Source organism: Sminthopsis crassicaudata, chromosome 3 (assembly GCF_048593235.1).
Source record: "Sminthopsis crassicaudata isolate SCR6 chromosome 3, ASM4859323v1, whole genome shotgun sequence".
Taxonomy (NCBI): domain Eukaryota; kingdom Metazoa; phylum Chordata; class Mammalia; order Dasyuromorphia; family Dasyuridae; genus Sminthopsis; species Sminthopsis crassicaudata.
The window spans coordinates 563,317,762-563,340,901 of NC_133619.1; positions in this window are offsets into that span (position 1 = coordinate 563,317,762).

Below are 23,140 nucleotides of genomic sequence, written 5' to 3' on the forward strand. Positions count from 1 at the left end.
AAGGAGGAAGTAAATTGCTTAAATAGTTCTATTTCAGAAAAAAGAAACAGAACAAGCTATTAATCAGCTCCCTAAGAAAAAATCCCCAGGACCAGATGGATTTACATGTGAATTCTACCAAACATTTAAAGAACAATTAGACCCAATGCTATATAAACTATTTGAAAAAATAGGAAATGAATTCCTTTTATGACACAGACATGGTACTGATACTTAAACCAGGTAGGTTGAAAACAGAGAAAGAATATTATAGACCAATTTCCCTAATGACCATTGATGCAAAAATCTTAAATAAAAAAGATTACAGAAAATCATCCTCAAGGTAATACACTATGATCAAGTAGGATTTATACCAGGAATGCAAGGCTGGTTCAATATTAGGAAAACTATTAGTATAATTGACTGTATCAATAAACAAATTAACAAAAACCATATGATCATCTCAATAGATCCAGAAAAAGCATTTGATAAAATCTAGCATCCATTCCTAATAAAAAAAACAAAACACTTGAGAATATAGGAATAAATGGACTTTTCATTAAAATGGTCAGTAGCATCTATTTATAACCATCTGTAAACATCATATGTAATGGGGATAAATTGGAACCACTCCCAGTAAGATCAGGAGTGATATAGGGTTGCCTACTATCACCATTATTATTCAATATTGTTTTAGAATGCTAGCTTCTGGATTAAGAGTTGAAAAAGAGATTAAAGGAATTAGAGTAGGTAATGGAAAACCAAATGATCACTCCTTGTAGATGATATGATGGTATACTTAGAAAACCCCAGAGATTCTACTAAAAAAGCTATTAGAAATAATCCATAACTTTAGCAAAGTTGCAGGATACAAAATAAATCCACATAAATCCTCAGCATTTTTATACATCACCAACAAAATCCAACAGTAAGAGATACAAAGAGAAATTCCATTCAAAATAACTGTCAATATTATAAAATATTTGGGAATGTATCTACCAAAGGCAAGTCAAGAATTGTATGAGCAAAATTACAAAACACTTTCCACAAAAATAAAGTCAGATTTAAATAATTGGAAAAATATTAAGTGCTCTTGAATAGGCTTAGTGAATACAACAAAGACAACAATATTCCCTAAACCAATTTATTTGCTTAATGCTATATCAATCAGACTCCCAAGAAATTATTTTAATGACCTAGAAAGAATAATAACAAAATTCATATGGAAGAAAAAAAGGTCAAGAATTTCAAGGGAACTAATGAAAAAAAAAAGTCAACTGAAGGCAGACTATCTGTGTCTGATATAAAATTATAAAGCAGAGGTCACCAAAACCAATTTTTATTGGCTAAGAAATAGATTAGTTGATCAGTGGAATGGGTTAGGTTCACAGGACAAAATAGTCAATAACTATAGCAATCTAGTGTTTGACAAACCCAAAGATCCCAACTTTTGGGATAAGAATTCATTATTTGACAAAAACTGCTGGGACAACTGGAAATTAGTATGGCAGAAACTAGACATGGACCCACACTTAACACTATACACCAAGATAAGATCAAAATGGGTCCATCATTTAGGCATAAAGAAGGAGATTATAAATAAATTAGATGAACATAGGATAGTTTACCTCTCAGACTTGTGGAGGAGGAAGGAATTTATGAGCACAGAAGATTAGAGATCATTATTGATCACAAAATAAACATTTTTGATTATATCAAATTAAAAAGCCTTTGTACAAACAAAACTAATACAAACAAGATTAGAAGGAAAGCAATAAACTGGGAAAACGTTTTATAGTTAAAGGTTCTGATAAAGGCCTCATTTCCAAACTGTATAGAGAATTGAATCTAATTTATAAGAAATCAAGTCATTCTCCAATTGATAAATGGTCAAAGCATATGAACAGACAATTTTCATATTAAGAAATTAAAACTTTCTAGTCAAATAAAAATGCTCTAAATCACTATTGATCAGAGAAATGCAAATGAAGATACCTCTGACATACTACTATTTATCTCAGATTGGTTAAGATGATAAGAAAAGGTAATGATGAATGTTGGAGGGGATGTGGGAAATCTTGGACACTAATATATTGTTGGTAGAGTTGTGAAGCAATTTAAAAATTTTGAAAGAAATTTGAAACTAGGCTATCCAACTGTGCATACCTTTTGATCCAGCAGTGTTTATACTGAGATCATAAAAGAGAGAAAGGGACCTACATGTGAAAAAATGTTTCTGACAGTTCTTTTAGTGGCAAGAAATGGAAACTGAGTGCATGCTCATCAGTTGGAGAATGGCTGAATAATTATGGTATATGAGTTTTATGGAATATTATTGTTCTATAGGAAATAATCAGCAGGATGATTTCAGAAAGACCTGGAGAGACTTACATGAACTGATGCTGAGTGAAATGAGCAGAATCAGGAGATCATTGTACAAGGCAACAGCAAGGTTATACTATGATCAATTCTGATGGACGTGGCTCTTTTCAATAATGAGATGATTGAGCCCAGTTTCAATGATTTTGTGATGAAAAGAATCATTTATACCCACATAGTGGACTGTGGAAACTGAATGTGGATCAAAACACAACGTTTTCACTCTTTTTGTTGTTTGCTTCCATTTTGTTTTCTTTCCCATTTTTTCCCTTTTTGATCTGATTTTTCTTGTGTAGCAAGTGAATTGTATAACTATGTCTAGAAGAATTGCATGTGATTAACATATATTGGTTTATTTGCTGTCTAGGGGAAGGGATGGGAGGAAAGGGAAAAATTTGGAAAACAAGGTTTTTGGAAATGCCAATGTTGAAAAATTATGCCTGCACATGTTTTGAAAATAAAAATCTTTAATAAAACACCTCAAAAAAAAAGTGTTGTTCATCATAGATGATCATCACATAATCTTGTTGTTACTGTATACATTGTTACTAAATCTTTATAACTTGTTGAATTGTCTTCTTGCCTTTTTCATTAGACTTTTACTTCAATATTTGACATATCAGAAATTCCATGATACATATTTATTTTTTTTTATTTCAATATTTTTTGTCAGTAGAACATTTTATTTCCAAGGTCCTATTGACCCTGTAACCTTTATCTTGTAAATTTATAAACAAAAGCCTGCAGTGTAGTTAATGAAATATTAATTAGAATATAAGGAAGTGCTCTTTTAATTTGGCATGGCTAAATGATCTGAAGATTGCTTATTAGTTATCAAGAACTGCAAGATACCTAGAAAATGTGATTCTGTTTTCATGAAAGTAGGTTACAAGTTCAACCTTGTAACATAATGTAAATTTTATAGATTCTTTGAAAAAAAGAAGATAAACAGATTAACTAGGCAGTTTTTTTTCCAAAGTAGAAAAATTTCCTCAAAATGATTAAAAATGAAATAATAAATTTCAAAACCAAACCCCTAGATTATGATTATGAGTCATGTATGCTCAAATTCCAACATAAACAGGGAAGGAGTAGGCAGAAAGCCTAGGATTTCACTTCAGTTCTATCACTTAGTCATCGGGTCTTATCAACAGGGAATGGGGGTAAAAGAGAAAATTGAGTCATAAAGAAAGAAATGCCATGGACTTCATTCACCAGAATCCTTGGTTTGATTATGTGTAATCTAGTGAGAGTCTTATTATAGTTCAGGTGTTTCAGTCATGTCCAATTCTTTGTGACCTCATTTGATGTTTTCTTGGTAAAGTAAATGAAGTAGTTTGCTATTTCTTTCTCCAGCTCACTTTTCAAATGAAGGAACTAAGGCAAACAGGAGTAAATGACTTACCCAAATTCGTATATCTTAGAAGTGTCCAAAGGGCTATATGTGTCTATATACATATATATTTTCCTGAGACAATTGGGATTAAGTGACTTGCCCAAGGTCACATAGCTAGAAAGTTTTAAATGTCTGAGGTCATATTTGAACTCAGGTCCTTCTGACTTCAGGGATGATGCTCTATCCACTGCTTCACCTATCTGTCCTTTTCCTCAGGCCAGATTTGAGGTTGATGAGTCTTGCTAATTGTGGAGCTGATATTCTGACACTGTGCCACATACTTGCCTGTTAAAAGCCTCACACCACTAGAACATGTTCTCTTCTAGTCAGCTTCTGATGTGTACTGACCTCTGGGATTCCCCTGAGAAACATAACACATAGATCACCCTTCTTTATTGCATTGATTCACCTTCCTTTCCTGTCTCCAGGGAAGCAGGAGTGTTCTTGGATCAAGGTGGGGACTTTTCTTTTAAATTCCAATCCCCCAAAGTGACAATAATGATCACATCTTTCAAATTAAATAGACTTATAGAAGTGTCAATTGTGCTTTATTTTTCACATCTGTCTTAGTCAAATAATTGTAATTTACAGCTAGTAGGAATTTTAGAGTTCATTTAGCTCAAAGGAAATAGATCCCACGAGGTTAGGTAACCATTACTTATTAGCTATTAAGAGGTAGTTGCTTTTATTGAAGTCTTGAGCAGTTTGTATCTTTCATAAAAAAGGCACTTGATTCAGTGACAACCCAACTTATTCAAGTAATAAATAAATACTACTACCACTACCACTATTACTACCACTACTACTATGACTTTTATTACTATTACTACTACTACTATTTTTACTACCTATACTTTTACTTTTACTATTTCTTCTACTGCTACTACTATTTTTTTAATTTAATTTTTATTTTATTTTATAATTATAACTTTTTTTTGACAGTACATATGCATGGGTAATTTTTTACAACATTATCCCTTGCACTTACTTCTGTTCAGATTTTTACCCTTCCTCCCCCAACCCCCTCCCCCAGATGGCAGGCAGTCTTATACATGTTAAATATATTACAATATATTCTAGATACAATATATGTGTGTTTCTTGTTGCACAGGAAGAATTGGATTCAGAAGGTAAAAATAACAGTTTACACTCATTTCCCAGTGTTCCTTTTCTGGATGTAGCTGATTCTGTCCATTATTAATCAATTGGAATTGGATTAGCTCTTCTCTATGTTGAAGATATCCACTTCCATCAGCATACATCCTCGTACAGTATCATTGTTGAAGTGTATAATGATCTTCTGGTTCTGCTCGTTTCACTTAGTATCAGTTGATGTAAGTCTCTCCAAGCCTCTCTGTATTTCTCCTGTTGGTCATTTCTTACAGAACAATAATATTCCATAACATTCATATACCATAATTTACCCAACCATTCTCCAATTGATGGACATCCATTCATCTTCCAGCTTCTAGCCACTATGAAAAGGGCTGCCACAAACATTTTGGCACATACAGGTCCCTTTCCCTTCTTTAGTATTTCCTTGGGATATAAGCCCAGTAGTAGTATGGCTGGGTCAAAGGGTATGCACAGTTTGTTAACTTTTTGGGCATAATTCCAGATTGCTCTCCAGAATGGTTGGATTCTTTCACAACTCCACCAACAATGCATCAGTGTCCCAGTTTTCCCACAGCCCCTCCAACATTCATCGTTATTTGTTCCTGTCATCTTAGCCAATCTGAAAGGGGTGTAATGATATCTCAGAGTTGTCTTAATTTGCATTTCTCTGATCAATAGTGATTTGGAACACTCTTTTATATGAGTGGAAATAGTTTTAATTTCATCATCTGAAAATTGTTCATATCCTTTGACCATTTATCAATTGGAGAATGGCTTGATTTCTTATAAATTAAAGTCAATTCTCTGTATATTTTGGAGATGAGGCCTTTATCAGAACCTTTAACTGTAAAAATCTTTTCCCAATTTGTTACTTCCCTTCTAATCTTGTTTGCATTAGTTTTGTTTGTGCAGAAACTTTTTAATTTGGTGTAATCAAAATTTTCTTTTTTCTGATCAATAATGGTCTCTAGTTCTCCCTTGGACACAAACTCCTTCCTCCTCCACAAGTCTGAGAGGTAAACCATCCCATGTTCCTCCAATTTATTTATGATTTCGTTCTTTATGCCTAAATCTTGGACCCATTTTGATCTAATCTTAGTATGTGGTGTTAAATGTGGGTCCTACTACTACTATTAATAATAATACTACTACTATTACTACTACTACTACTACTACTACTACTTCTACTGATGATTATATAAATAAAAAAATCTCCAAATAAATATTTCTTATATGATATTTAATCCATTAATAGTTTCTTACTTCTACGTTTTGTTTCCATCCCAAGATTGTAACCTCCTTGAAATGGTGTCTGTAACAATATCTGTAAGCAGGAAGACTTGTCCTTAAATTTAACATAATACATTTATTAGCTGCATGACCATGTAAATTTAGCTTCTCTAAAGATCTGTTGCCATGTTTTTAATCTCATCAGGGTATCAAAGGGCTATAAGAAGAAAATGCATGCAAAGTGCTTTGTAAACCTCAAAGAATTAAATGCACATGAAATATCCTGTTTAATCTAATATTAGGCACATAGGCACATATTTAGGCACATAGTTAACATCTATTATACTAATTTTTTGATTAATTGAATTCAATGAATCTTAATTGATCTTCATTTTTAATCAATATATTATATCCTGCTCTGAATAGATAGAAATTGAATCGGAAAACATCTACAACATCATTTTGCTCACTGTCTTCTAACTGAAAATGTATTCTTTCTAAGAAAACCAAAAATATTTCATTTTTAACACTCCCTGAGCACATTGGACAGTATGTTCTCTGACAGAGAGAATAAGGCTGAGAAAAGCAACGTCATGTGGGTGGTTAGTGACTGAAATATGTATTGTGCATGTGGGAGATTCAGTTCTTGAGTGTTTGGTTCATTTGTCCTTTCTCCACCTACACCTTGAACATCAAATGAGATCATAGAATCATGATATGTGAACCCTTAAGAGGTCTTTAGAATTCATCCTCTTTGAATGGTTGACTCATTAACTGGCCTATGAATGAATTCTATGTACTAAGCCCAAATGGAAAAATGCATATGTGTTTTGAGTAATGGGGTTACTGATGACTTTACAAGGTAACTCAGAATATTTTTCTGACAACTCTAAGGACTAGGAAGTTTTATTTCTAGACTCATAGATCTCACATTTGGATCTCAGAAAAAACCTGAGAAGATATTCAATTAAATCCCTATTTGAACCATTTCTATAATATCTCCAAGTACGTAACCATTCAAACATTGTTTGAAGAAAGACCTCTCCTGCTGGAAACTCACTGCCTCTTGAGGCAGTCTGTTGAATTTTTAATAACTACTTATTAGAAATAATTTCTTATATTAAATCAAAATTTCCCTTCTTGTAATTTCCATTATTGGTCTTATTATATTTCTTCAAACCAAGCAAAACCAGTCTAATTTTTTTCCCCACATGAAAACCATTCAAATAATTGGAGACCATGAATAATGACCAAAAAAAGTATTCCATTCTTTAAGCTAAACCTCTTCAATTCCTTCAACTTATTCTGTCATAAGATAGTTTTGATTAAATACATCAACCTAATCAACTTCTTGTAGATAGGCTCCTGTTTTTCAACATTCTTCTGATATTATATTTAGACTTGGGCACAATAGTCTAGGTACTGGAAAAATAGAACAAAGCACAGTAAAAATAGTTTTATTATAATCTGATATCATAGTAGGATTATTTTTTGGCTATAAAATTATGCTGCTAATTCATATTGAACTGGAAGTCAACTAAAATAAATTGGTATTTTATGTGAACTAATTTCTGGCTATCTTTTTCCTCCCCTGTACTTGTATAATTAATTATATGAACCCAAGTTCTATACTTTGCATTTATTGTTATTAAATATGATTTTGTTAGTGTTGCAGCATCACTCCAACTTGTTAAAGTAACTTGGAGTTTAATTGTTATCACATTTTTAAGACATTTACAAATTTGATATAAAAATTGTCTATGTTTTAGTTCAAATAATTGATAGAAATTTTGAAAAGAAAAACACTGCTCAAAATGCTGCTACAAATTTCTTCCAGCTTGATGCTGATCCATTTTATTCATCAATGTGGGCATGGTTTGATGGTCAATTTTATTAATCTGATAGAGTTAATCTCTTACATTATCTTCTCTTTCATTATCTTCTAGAATTTGTCATCTTCACAATGATAACATTTTAAAATGTTTTGCTAATTTCTCAAATATTTTATCCAAATTAACCAACCATGTTCAGGACATTAACACATGCTATTGATTATTTTCTAAACCTATTAACAAAGGAAATGATATTAATTTAGCATAAATTGTTTTTTTTTAACAAACTTGAGCTCAATTTTAAATAATCATTTTCTGTTATAAATACTCACAAAATACTCCTTTTATGAAACGTTCTAAGAATTTTCCAGAATTTTTTATAAAAACTCATTGTTTTTATAAATCTATTTTCTTTACCTATTTACAAATTGGGTATATATCTGTAATTTAGTGACACAAAAGAGCAGTGGTTGATTGCTCTTACATCCCCAAGTTTATTATTACTCAATTAATTCAATGTAACTTAATACAAGGAACTAGATTTTGTTTTTATAATCATCTCTTAATTCACCTCAATTTTCAACTTCTTTGCTAACCATTTTGTTCTGTTCTTACTAATATGAAGATAAGTTTCATTAGTAAAGAGTATAGTTGCAATATGGAGGACTACTAGTTCATTTCCTCTTCAATACCATTGTCTCATCTACCACAAGTATCCTTATGTCTATTTTATACTTTGTTTCTCCAACATAGCTTTGATACAGTCCCTTTTTTTTTTGTCTTTTTTCTCCACATGTTTCAAGTCTCAATACTTTATTGATTTTAGTTTTTTTTTTAACATATCCATCCAGAATCTTGCTATTCTTTTTGCACCATCCTTAGGTAATTACCTTGGTAGATATCTCTTTCATTTATCTTTCTCGATAGACTGATGACCTCCCCATGCAACCACATCAATCTCTTTAGACACTTCTCTCCTTATTTTCTTCCTCATTGTTTTACAGTATTAAGAATTTCCTCTTTTTCTTAAGTTGAAATCTTTTTTAAGAGTCAGCACTTATAGATGAATGCATGAAATAAAAAATTGGTTAAATGTTTACCACATGCAAAGCATTGTGCTAAGAATTGAGGATAGAAAAAGAGAAATAATATAATCTCAGCCCTCAGAAAACACTTTCCAGTGGAGGAAACAATATATGTGGAAAGTTTCTGGGGCAAATCAGATACAAAGTTCCATAATTCTTAGGGTATGGGGCAAAACAATGATAACCAGATATTTGAAATGATCCTTATCAGAACAACTTAACAGATTTCTCCTATCTACGTTAGGATCATTTTTATTAATTTTTGTATTGTTTATGCTTTGCTTTACAGAATTGGTTGAAATTTTAAACTACTAAAATTACAATAAAAAAGCAAAGAGATTCATATGGCATTTAGAAACTTATATGCTTGGCATATTTAGCAACTTATTTGGATTATGTGTCTCTAAAAATGAGCCAACAAAAAAGTAGAATCTCCTGAATAGCAGGTCTGCTTATCAAGATGCTTATGTTAAAAATCCCACCTTTGATGAAATCACATAGTCAGCAGTACTTGTGTTGTCCCACTTATTCTCCTTGCTGAAAGGTTTAACCATAGTTTAGAGTGTTAGCCTCCCCCCTCAATATATCCTTTAAATAGAGGATTTTTGCACTTTAAGGCCATAGGAATGACTTTCTAATAATGTAATTTCAGATCCTGAATAGGCCAAAGAGGGAAATAAGTCAAAATAATTTAAACTTCTGTTATCTCTGAAAGTAAAGCCTACTGTCAAGGTGTATGGTTTGTCCTAGTGGGAGGTGAGGGAGAGAGATTTAAGTCTTCTCCCATTGGTGTCCTCACATTTCCACAAAATGAAATAAGCACATATGATCTATTGCCAAAAAAGGGCCAGCCCCCATCCTCCTTCAGCCAAGCTGTTGGCCTGAAGAAGCAAGCCCGTGTTTGTTTTGTATAGTCTGTCTCTCTCTGTTTCATACAGGTTTAGATGTATAGTTCTCTCTCCTACACTGTCTTCCCACACAGATGAAATAGGAGAGAACTAGGACACTGAGCATTTTTTATGTAAATTTTTCCCTTCCTAATTGCTTCAAACTTTTTTTTTAACATTTTAATTCCTCCCCCCCAAAATTGAGGCTTTTTCCACATTAAAATCTTATTTGATATAAAGATCTCATACAAATATATAATACCAGAAACCATACCTCAATGGATAAATGGTCAAAAGAATCTGTATTCTCAAAAGAAGAAGCATAATTAGGGGAGCTATATGGTATGGTGAGTAGAACACTGGTCTTAGAGTCCAGAGCACCTGTGTTCAAATCTGGCTTCAGACACTTAACAATTCTGAGTTTTGTGACCCTAGGCAACTCACTTAATCCCAATTACCTCAGCAAAAATATAATAATAATCAAATAAATGTAAATAAAAAGGATTTTGAGGTTGTACCTCATAAGCACATTAGCAAATATGACAAAAATATGGAAATGGTTAATGTTGGTAAATTTGTGATTATTTACTATTGGTGGACACAAGAATTTTTCAATCCATTCTATAAAGTGATCTTGAATTTCACAAAGAAAATGGTTATGTCTTTTGATCTAGAGATACTGCTATTGGATATATTGAAGACTAGAGTTAGAAAGAAAGACTCCACGGTCTGCAAATATTTATGACAGCATTTTTTGTAGTAACAAATAATTACAAACAAAATATATGTTTATCAAATGGGGAATGGTTAAATAAATTTTGGTATGTGAATGTAACACAATATGAAGAAATGATGGATATGAGAAATATAGTGATGTGCATGCATGAGCAGGCATATAGAATGATTCAGAGTGAACTAAACAGAACTAGGAAAATAATACACAGAATATCTATAACAATACAAATGGAAAGAACAAAACAACTTGCACACACACACACACACACACACACACACTCCAAAATTAAATTTAATGTTGTATAATCAGAATTGTGAGAAGACAGCACCTGTCCTTGTGCTTATATGCTGACTCTGTCATTTGCTACCTGTGAGACCTTAGGGAAGTCACTTCTGAATCGCAGTTTTATCATATAAAAAAGGGAAGGGATTTACTAAGTGACCTGTAAGGTCCCTTTTAGCTCTAACTCAATGACTCCACATTTACTTTGAAAGTGGTTTTTGATTTTTTTTCCAATTCAAAAACATTTTATTTTTTTAAATGCAAAATAATTTGGATTATTAAATAGGCTACAATAACACCACACAATCATAAAAACATTCCATTTGTATATCTTCCTCATTCTAGTGAAAAAGTTGGGGACTATGAAAATGGAAATTCTCATTCACCTTTTTAACTGAGGTCACTATTTTACCATATTTTACTTTACTTTTTCTTTGGTGCAAGGCAGGAATGGAGAGGAGGAAGTTTCCTTAATTATACTTATCACAGCAGTTTCTAAGAACAGAAAATGTATATCATACATTCTTACATACATATATAAACATATATGTATATGTATTGAGAGAGACACACACAGAGAAAGAGAGAAATAGAAAGACAGAGAGCTAGGACAAAGAGAGACAAAGAGAGAGACAGAAAGACAGAGATAGAGACACACAGAGAAAAAACTTTGTAGGTACAAGCAGGTTGTAGTTTATAATAAATCAGGAACTTTGAAGAAGACCTGGAACAAAATATGTAATTAGGGAAAGGACATGATCAAGAAGGAAAGTTGATTGATCACATATCTTGATATGAGAAGAATAATTAATATACCACTAATAAAATGGATTAGAACCCTTGTGGTAAACTTTTGAAAGGACACTGACAAAAATTACACTAAATGGATGGGTACTCTATGGGTAGCAAATAATATCATGACATGTATCAAAAATTTGTGAAATCGGGGCGGAGCCAAGATGGCGGAGAAGAAACACACGACTCAGTGAACGTCCTCACTCCCTCACAACCAATTAGATAAATTAAGTCTCAAAATTAGCTCAGGACTGATAGATACCACAAGGACTGGAAGCACGACTTACCAGCTGAAGAGAATCTGGAGTTTCAACAGGAAAGGTCAGTTCTCAGGGGAGGAATAAGAAAGACCAGCACAGACGGTGGGGTAGGGGCACACTGCGCCCATTGCGCTGGGAAGGGCTCTGGGATCAGAGAAGCCACTGAGGTAAAGGAATCTGGCACAGGCTGTTAGCTCTTCTCTGCTAATTATTTAGCAGTTCAGAAGAGAAAGCCAAAATATTTTAAAACTCAAATTAGATTTTCCCCGATCCTGGGGGGTGACTCAGCAGAAAATCGGCACCAGGGGGTGCGGCCTCAGCTACCTCCTGAGAATAGTTAAGAGACTGACAAGTGGGTGGATACGGCCCAAGGCAGCACACACTGCCTAGCTTAGCTGGAGGGAGTGGAACTCAGCTCCAGGAAGTCCCAGAGAAGCGGAACCTTTGAACTAGGGACCGCGGTTTCTGGCAGACACTTCCAGTTTGAGCGCAGGGGCTTCTCACATCACCTGCTGCAGACATCCACTCCCCACCCGGACACATAGGCTGGGCTTCGTGCTGTCTTCACTATTCTACGCCCTCGAAGCACAGTAGTGCTAATCACCTCTGAGGCACCTCCAGGGAGGGGGTGGGGAACTCTCTCCCAGAGCTCTCTCTAAGCTCAGGCGCAGGAGCCGCTGCATCCATCCAGTCTGGGAGGAAGCTGGTAAAGAAGTAAATAATTTCCTACACCAGGGACAGACCCCAAAAGATTTTTTTAAGTATGAGCAAAAAAGCTAGAAAAACCATAGATTCCTTCTATACAGAGAAAGAGCGGGTATCCAACCCCGAGGAAGTTGACAGCAGAGAATCAGGAGACAACAACCTAAAGGGGAACGATCCCTGCCCCCCATCACATAACTCTCTCCTAGAAGAAGCTCTTAAAAAATTGAGGGAGATCGAAGAAAAATGGGGAAAAGAAAGGGAAGTTATGATAGAGAATAACAACGTCCTGAAATTGGAGTTGGAAAAAATAAAGAATTCACAGGAAATGCAGGGAAACAAAATTAGTGAATTAGAAAAGGTTAAAAAAACACAGGAAAGTAGGATTTCTGAATTGGAAAAGATAAAAAAGTCTCAAGAAAATAGAATTTCTGAATTGGAAAAAGAAAATAATTCTCAAAAAAAAAAATTAGGGAAATGGAAAAAAATTCAATAGAGCAAAATAATTCTTTTAAAAACGAAATTGGGCATTTACAAAAAGAACTAAAAACTGTGAAAGAAGAAAATAACTCCTTAAAAGTCAGGATGGAACAAATAGAAATGAATGATTCACAGAGAACCCAAGAATCAGTCAAACAAAACAAAAAAAATGAGAAGCTGGAGAACAACGTCAAATACTTACTGGGAAAATCTATAGACCTGGAAAATAGATCTAGGAGAGATAATCTGCGGATTATTGGACTTCCAGAAAACTATGACCAAAAAAAGAGCCTAGATTCTATTTTACAGGAAATTATCAAAGAGAACTGTCCAGAGATAACAGAAACAGAAGGGAAAGTAGATGTGGAAAGAATTCATCGAACTCCTTCTGAAATAGACCCTAAAAAAAGAACACCACGGAATATTGTGGCTAAGCTGCAGAATTACCACACAAAGGAGAAAATCCTGCAAGCAGCTAGAAAAAAACAATTTAAATACCAAGGTGCCACAATAAGGGTCACCCAAGATCTGGCTGCCTCCACATTAAAAGATAGAAGGGCCTGGAACCTGATATTCTGAAAGGCAAAAGATCAAGGACTGCAACCAAGAATGAACTACCCAGCTAAGTTTAGCATCTTTTTCCATGGAAGAAGATGGTCATTCAATGAAACAGAGGAATTCTATATGTTTCTAAGAAAAAAACCAGACTTAAACAAAAAATTTGATCTACATCCACAAGACTGAAGAGAAACAGAAAAAGGTACACAGAACCCTTGAGAACTGTAACTCTGTTGTGGGTATATTAAAAATACTCAAGGATAATTTGATTTTACTGATATAAAAGAAAAAAAAGGGGGGTGTGGTAAAGGGAAGGAGGTCGGTTCAGAAAAAGGGGAAAGAGTGATAAAAAGAGGGAAACTACATCCCAGGAAGAGACATAGAAAATACACCATATCTGAGGGAACTTAGTGAGGGGGAGAATCATTGTGTGAATCTTACTCTCATCAGAAGAGGCTCAAAGAGTAAATAATTAACATATTTGTTTTTCAGAGAATTTTCTCTCACCTCATTAAAAGGGGGGAGAGGAAAAGGGGAAAGGAAAAGGAGAATAAGTGAAGGGACTTGGAGGGAGGGGGGAGGGATCCTAAAAAAAAAAAAAAAAGAGGGAGGGTTGCGCGTCACAAGGGGGGTCTGTAAATTAAATATCGGAGAGGGAGATCAGGGGGGTCAAGGGAAAAAAGTATAATCTGGGGATAATACGATGGCAGGAAACACAGAATTAGTAATTTTAACTGTAAATGTAAATGGGATGAACGATCCCATCAAACGGAGACGGATAGCAGATTGGATCAAAAAGCAGAACCCTACAATATGTTGCCTACAGGAAACACACTTAAAGCAGGGAGATACATACAGAGTAAAGGTAAAAGGTTGGAACAGAGCCTATTATGCTTCAGGTAAAGCCAAAAAAGCAGGGGTAGCTATCCTTATCTCAGATCAAGCAAAAGCAGAAGTAGATCTCGTTAAAAAAGATAAGGAAGGAAACTATATCCTGCTGAAAGGTAGCATAAATAATGAAGCCATATCAATACTAAACATATATGCACCAAGTGGTATAGCATCTAACTTTCTAAAGGAAAAGTTAAGAGAACTGCAAGAAGAAATAGACAGTAAAACTATAATAGTGGGAGATCTCAACCTTGCACTCTCTGATTTAGACAAATCAAACCACAAAACAAACAAGAAAGAAATTAAAAAAGTAAATAGAACATTAGAAAAACTAGGTATGATAGACCTTTGGAGAAAACTGAATGGCAATAGGAAGGAATATACTTTCTTTTCAGCAGTTCATGGATCCTATACAAAAATTGACCATATATTAGGACATAAAGATCTCAAAATTAAATGTAGGAAGGCAGAAATAATAAATGCCTTCTTCTCAGATCACAATGCAATAAAAGCTACATTCAGTAAAAAGTTAGGGGTAAATAGACCAAAAAGTAATTGGAAACTGAATAATCTCATCTTAAAGAATGACTGGGTGAAAGAGCAAATTATAGAAACAATTAACAATTTCACCCAAGATAATGATAATGATGAGACATCATATCAAAATCTTTGGGATGCAGCTAAAGCAGTAATAAGGGGAAACTTTATATCTTTAGAGGCTTATTTGAAGAAAATTGAGAAAGAGAAGATTAACGAATTGGGCTTACAACTTAAAAGGCTAGAAAAAGACCAAATTATAAACCCCCAACCAAAAATTAAACTCGAAATACAAAAATTAAAAGGAGAAATCAATAAAATTGAAAGTAAAAAAACTATTGAATTAATAAATAAAACCAAGAGTTGGTTTTATGAAAAAGCCAATAAAATAGATAAACCTTTGGTAAATTTGATCAAAAAAAAGAAAGAGGAAAATCAAATTGATAGTCTTACAAATGAAAAGGGGGATCTTTCCACCAATGAAGAGGAAATTAGAGAAATAATAAGGAGTTACTTTGCCCAACTTTATGCCAATAAATTTGATAACTTAAGTGAAATGGATGACTTTCTCCAAAAATATAGGCTCCCTAGATTAACAGAGGAGGAGATAAATTGCTTAAATAGTCCCATTTCAGAAAAAGAAATAGAACAAGCTATTAATCAACTCCCCAGGAAAAAATCCCCAGGGCCAGATGGATTCACATGTGAATTCTACCAAACATTTAAAGAACAATTAGCCCCAATGTTATATAAATTATTTGAAAAAATAGGGGATGAAGGAGTCCTACCAAACTCCTTTTATGACACAGACATGGTACTGATACCTAAACCTGGTAGATCGAAAACTGAGAAAGACAATTATAGACCAATCTCCTTAATGAATATTGATGCTAAAATCTTAAATAAGATATTAGCAAAAAGACTTCAGAAAATCATCTCCAAGATAATACACTATGATCAAGTAGGATTTATTCCAGGAATGCAGGGCTGGTTTAATATTAGGAAAACTATTAATATAATTGACCATATTAATAATCAAATTAATAAGAACCATATGATCATCTCAATAGATGCAGAAAAAGCATTTGACAAAATCCAACATCCATTCCTACTAAAAACTCTTGAGAGTATAGGAATAAATGGATTATTCCTTAGAATAATCAGGAGTATATATTTAAGACCGTCAGTAAGCATAATATGCAATAGAAATAAACTGCAACCTTTCCCAGTAAGATCAGGAGTGAAACAAGGTTGCCCACTATCACCATTACTATTCAATATAGTACTAGAAACGCTAGCCTCGGCAATAAGAGCCGAGAAAGAGATTCAAGGAATTAGAGTAGGAAATGAGGAAATTAAACTATCACTTTTTGCAGATGACATGATGGTATACTTAGAGAACCCCAAAGACTCTGCTAAAAAGCTACTAGAAATAATTCAAAATTTCAGCAAAGTGGCAGGATACAAAATAAATCCACATAAATCCTCGGCATTTTTATATTTCACTAACAAAATGCAACAGCAAGAGATACAAAGAGAAATTCCATTCCAAACAAATGTTGAGAGTATAAAATATTTGGGAATCCATCTACCAAAGAAAAGTCAGGAATTATATGAGAAAAATTACAAAACACTTGCCACAAAAATAAAATCAGATTTAAATAATTGGAAAGACATTCAGTGCTCTTGGATAGGCCGAGCGAATATAATAAAGATGACAATACTCCCCAAACTAATCTATTTATTTAGTGCTATACCAATCAGACTCCCAAGAAACTATTTTAATGACCTAGAAAAAATAACAACAAAATTCATATGGAAGAATAAAAGGTCAAGAATTGCAAGGGAACTAATGAAAAAAAAGTCAGAGGAAGGTGTTCTAAGTGGACCTGATCTAAAGCTATATTATATAGCAGCAGTCACCAAAACCATTTGGTATTGGCTAAGAAATAGACCGGTAGATCAGTGGAACAGATTAGATACAAAGGGCAAAAAAGGGTACATCTATAGCAATCTAATCTTTGACAAACCCAAAGATTCCAACATTAGGGATAAAAATTCATTATTCGGAAAAAACTGTTGGGAAAACTGGAAATTAGTATGGCAGAAATTAGATATGGATCCACACTTAACACCATATACCAAGATAAGATCAAAATGGGTCCATGATCTAGGCATAAAGAAGGAGATAATAAATAGATTAGAGGAACAGAGGATAATCTACCTCTCAGACTTGTGGAGGAGGAAGGAATTTATGACCAGAGGAGAACTAGAGATCATTATTGATCACAAAATAGAAGATTTTGATTACATCAAACTAAAAAGTTTCTGTACAAATAATACTAATGCAAACAAGATTAGAAGGGAAGTAACAAATTGGGAAAATATTTTTAAAAACAAAGGTTCTGACAAAGGTCTCATTTCCAAAATATATAGAGAACTGACCATAATTTATAAGAAACCGAACCATTCTCCAATTGATAAATGGTCAAAGGATATGAACAGACAATTCTCAGAGGAAGAAATTGAAACTATATCCACTCACATGAAAGAGTGTTCCAAATCACTACTGATCAGAGAAATGCAAATTAAGACCACTCTGAGATACCACTACACACCTGTCAGATTGGCTAAGATGACAGGAACAAATAATGACAAATGTTGGAGGGGATGTGGGGAAATTGGGTCACTAATACATTGCTGGTGGAGTTGTGAAAGAATCCAGCCATTCTGGAGAGCAATCTGGAATTATGCCCAAAAAGTTATCAAACTGTGCATACCCTTTGACCCAGCAGCGCTACTACTGGGATTATATCCCAAAGAAATACTAAAGAGCGGAAAGAGACATATATGTGCCAAAATGTTTGTGGCAGCTCTTTTTGTTGTAGCTAGAAACTGGAAGATGAATGGATGTCCATCAGTTGGAGAATGGTTGGGTAAATTGTGGTATATGAAGGTTATGGAATATTATTGCTCTGTAAGAAATGACCAGCAGGAGGAATATAGAGAGGCCTGGAGAGACTTAAATCAACTGATGCTGAGTGAAATGAGCAGAACCAGAAGATCACTGTACACTTCAACAACAATACTGTATGAGGATGTATTCTGATGGAAGTGGAAATCTTCAACATAAAGAAGATCCAACTCACTTCCAGTTGATCAATGATGGACAGAGGTAGCTACACCCAGAGAAGAAACACTGGGAGGGGAATGAAAATTGTTAGCACTAATATCTGTCTGCCCAGGTTGCATGTACCTTCGGATTCTAATGTTTATTGTGCAACAAGAAAATGATATTCGCACACATGTATTGTACCTAGACTATATTGTAACACATGTAAAATGTATGGTATTGCCTGTCGTCGGGGGGAGGGAATAGAGGGAGGGGGGGTAATTTGGAAAAATGAATACAAGGGATAATATTATAAAATATATATATATATATATATATATATATATATAATAAAAAAAAGAAAAAAAATTTGTGAAATCACAGATAGATATGTATATTTTGATACAAAGGAAAATTAAATAGGGAATTTGGCAATAAATTATTAAGAAATAACTTGCTAATCCCACTGCAAATTCTTTTTGCTGTATACCACATGTTTACCTTGAGTTATACACATTAAAATATATTGCTGATTAAATTATTAAAATATCCAAAAAAGTATTTTGAAGTGAAATTATGATCCAAATGGATCATGATAATTTTCCTAAAGTAGCCCCTGAATAATTAATTCAGCAGCTATTTATTAAATATATTTTATCTACAATACACAGTGGGAATACAAAGATGTTAAAGCTAGTTTCTGCCCAAAGGAGCACAAGTCTCCTAGATAAAATAAGACAAGAACATGAATAAAGACAACCCTGTATATGAGTGATGCAGACTTCTTTAAATGACTGGATTGTCCACAGCATTATGCTGCTTGATTTTATAGCCCTATACAAACACGATTGAGTGGTGCTCCAGAAAGCATTTCTCCATGGGATACAATGGGATGTATATAGGGATATCAAAAGGATATGTTCCCTAAAAAAGGCTACCAAAAAATTAGATACATTCTAGAAGCACAGAGAATTCATGAACAATTCTGAGGGTCACTGCCATATCACCATTGATTTCCTGTCTTAGAAATATTACTTAAAGCATATTGTGGCTAATTATTATTCCCAGCTCCACCATGAATGAAGTATTTTCTTGATTTAGTAATTAATAATTGATACCATATTTCTTTCTAGATATTTATAAAGAAGTTTAATAATACTCTCTAGCTCCTGGCTAAAAAATACATCTAAGAAAAGAAAGATTTGATGAGTTTTGTAAATGTAATGAAGAAGTGACTCTCTGATATTATGGGCCAGGCCCTCCTCATTTAGAAACTCTTCTGTCCTGAATGGAAAAAAAAAAAAAAAAAATATATATATATATATATATATATATATATATATATATATATATATATATATATATATATATATATAAAACACTCAAAAAAAGACTGTAAGATCTTGCATGAAACTAAGGGTTCAGAAGGTATAGTAGAGGACTTGGTAATAATAAAAATAGCAGCATTTTATAGTTTGCAAAACACTTTATGTATTGTCCCTTTTGATCCTTATAGCCCCTTGAGGCTGAGGCTGTTATTCTCATTTTATAGAGGAAAACTGTGCTTGAGAGAGGTAAAGGCATTTGTCCAGGGTCACACTACTGATAGATGCCTGAACTACAATCTCAGCTCTATGATCTGGCCACTAAGCCTCCTATTATCTCAATAGAAGAAGGATATAATTGTTTCTGGGTTTTTTTACTCATGCCTTCACTAGACCAGGAATATTGGGAAGTAGTGATAGAACTTTTTTCTTTGTCTGTACCTCTCCTAGGTCCAGGGCCACATTTTTCTTATAGTTAATTGATTTTTGATTTTTATAGCCAATCTTGATTATTGTTTTCTTTCTAGTCAAGTCAGTGACGTAAAGCTGCACTTTGCTCTCTCAACCAGGTCAGTGCCATAGTCATAGCTTGATTTTTCTCACTCTATTTTCTTGTGATAATCTTTTTATCCTTTTATTTGCAATGTAGATTTTATAGGTTAATGTTATTGAAATACTCTAGGGCCTAGAAGAAATACTGACTGTAATCTAAGTACATTGTTTTTGCAGGAATGTAATGTGCCTATAGTTAGCATTATAATTAAATTATATTAACAAAAATCATTGGGAAATTTGTTATTATTTTGATGGAAAATGAGAAGAGACCAGTAGATCATTAAATTGTGACCTCCTGGAGATCAGAGATTATTTTCTTAGTCTTTCTTTGTATTCCTATTGTTTAGCACAGTGGTCAGAATTATTCCAAATGGTAGGTACTTAAAAATGTTTATTATAATTATAGTAATTAGGGCAGCTAAACAAAGTGGATATAAACCTGAGCCTAGAGAGGGAAGACTCATCATTTTGTGTATAAATCTGGTCTGAGATATTTAGATGTATGACTCTGAGCTTTACATGTTTTGCCTGTTTCCTCATTTATAAAATGAGCTGGAGAAGTAAATGTCTCCAGTATCTTTGCCAAGAAAAACCCGAATGGGACCATGAAGAGTTGGACACAACTGAAATGACTCAACAACAACATTGTAGTAATAATATTAAGAGCTTAATAAGTGTTTATTGATTGAATGACTGACCTACAGACAACAATATAATAAGTTGTAATTGAATCATTGATCTAAATTAAAAACATAAAAAACAGAATACAGAAAACAAAGTAACATAATATTTTGACAACCATGAGAAAAATATAAATTCTTATTAAAGCCTTTTTATTTTTCCAAATACATGCAAAGATAATTTTTAACATACACCTTTACAAAAATTTGTGTCCCAAATTTTTCTCACTCCCATTTGGCCCAAACATCAAATAATCCAATGTAGCTTAAACATATGCAATTTTAAAAAATATTTCCACATTTGTCATGTTGTGAAAGAAAAATTAAATCAAAAGGAGAAAAAAACTAGAAAGAAAAAAAAAACAAGCAAGCAATCAACAATAAGAAAAAAGGTAAAAAAAAATAATGTTTTTATCCACATTCACTCTCCATATTTCTCCCTCTAATTACATAAGGCTTTTTCCATCATAAATTTATTGAAATTGCCTTGAATCACCTCATTGTTAAAAAGAACCAAGTCCATCACAGTTGATCATCACAGAATCTTGTTGTTCCTTTGTACAATGTTCTCTTGGTTCCACTCACTTCACTTAGCATCATGTAAGTTTTTTCAAGCTTATCTGAAATCAGTCTGCTCATCATTTATTTTAGAACAAAAATAATTCATTATAGTCATATACAATAATTTATTCAGTCATTCCTCAACTAATGGACATTCACTCAGTTTCCAGTTACTTGCCTCTGCAAAAGGGCTGAAGAGGATTGGGAGGTAAAGAATCTGGTTTCTCTGGCCAAGATAATATAGAAAACAGCTAAATGGAAGAGATAGAGGCATACTAGTAGCAAGAAGACACTTTCTTAGTGCCTGGGCTGTCTGTTCCTTGAGCCCAGCTTTGTTATACCATAAGTAAGAGAAGTGATAATGAAAGATCAGAATGTCTTATATAGACAATGGCCTAGCTATGTCTTCCTGAAGCCGAATGTAGGACCAGAGATTCCTCTTATCGACAGAACAGTGACTAAGGAAAAGCAATAGGGAGATAATTTCACCTCATTAGACAAGAAACCCTTCAGTAGGTTTGGTTAAGGTTAAAATAGCCTTGGGTGCTCTTTTTTTGGAGTACAGACTTTCCTTTCAGCTTTTCTCTTTGGGAAATAGTACAAATAACTCTTGTCCAGTAGATTTAATCTATTCAATATTAAGAATCAGACTCTTCCTCTTGCAAGCCTATATTGATCCCAGGGGTTATTTACTCCAGTAGTATCAAATTTAAGTAGAAAAGGGAGGAAGAGTGGCACTAAACCTCAAAAACAACTACATATTAATATTTATTTTCTATGGTATTTTATTTATTTTCTTAAATATTTTCCAATTATATTTTAATCTGATTCCTCTGGAGTAGGAAGTTCTGGGGCTGTGTGCTATGTCACCATCATCAATGCATATGCTTCCACCATGATGAACTCTTATGTAGTCAAAGAAAATGTGAATATTTTAATAAAAATCTATTTTATATTTATATTATATTATATATTAAAAGTATATATTATTAAAATATAAATTTATATTTATAAAACCTGGAGACTCTCATCATCAATATACTAAAGGAGTACAAGTTCATAATTCTGGGTGACTTCAACACACCAACTTTCAGACATATTAGGGAGTCCATGAGTAAGAAACAGCAACAGCAGTAGGAACATCAATGATCACTTACTACTGAACACTTGTGTCTCTCCTGACCTCATCACCAACACCACTTCTTTTTACCTATGTGCAATAAAATTTCATGGGCATGGGCATTAGACTATACCCCTATAAGGAGAAGAGATGAGTTTTGAAGGTGATGTGTGATGGCTGAGTACTAGATTGGTCACATATCCTCTTCAAGCTAAACATTTGCATTCAGCAAAAACAGTGGACCCAAGGCAAGATGACTACCAGAAGACTTAATGTCAACATTTTAGACTACTTCCCCCAGCAGGAATAATCTGTTGCTAACTTAGAGAGAAACTTGAGTCAACACGTGGTTGGCAACAATAGAGCAGAAAAGAAGTGGAAAGCTTATCTGGCTCAGAAACTTGTAAGCATAAAGACTGGTTTGACAAAAATGATGGGGAAATTCAGAAGTTGCTACACAAAAGTATCTTGGCTCAGTAAGAAGGCAATGATGAAGAATAAAATAAAGTTAAAATAAAATGGTGGGTGGAAGATTCCAGCAAAATAGCACAGTAAGCCAGAAAATTCCAAGCTCTCCTGATTTCCCCCCATAAACAAAAGACAATTGTGACTCAGGCAGAATATAAATTAGTGAAAAACAAA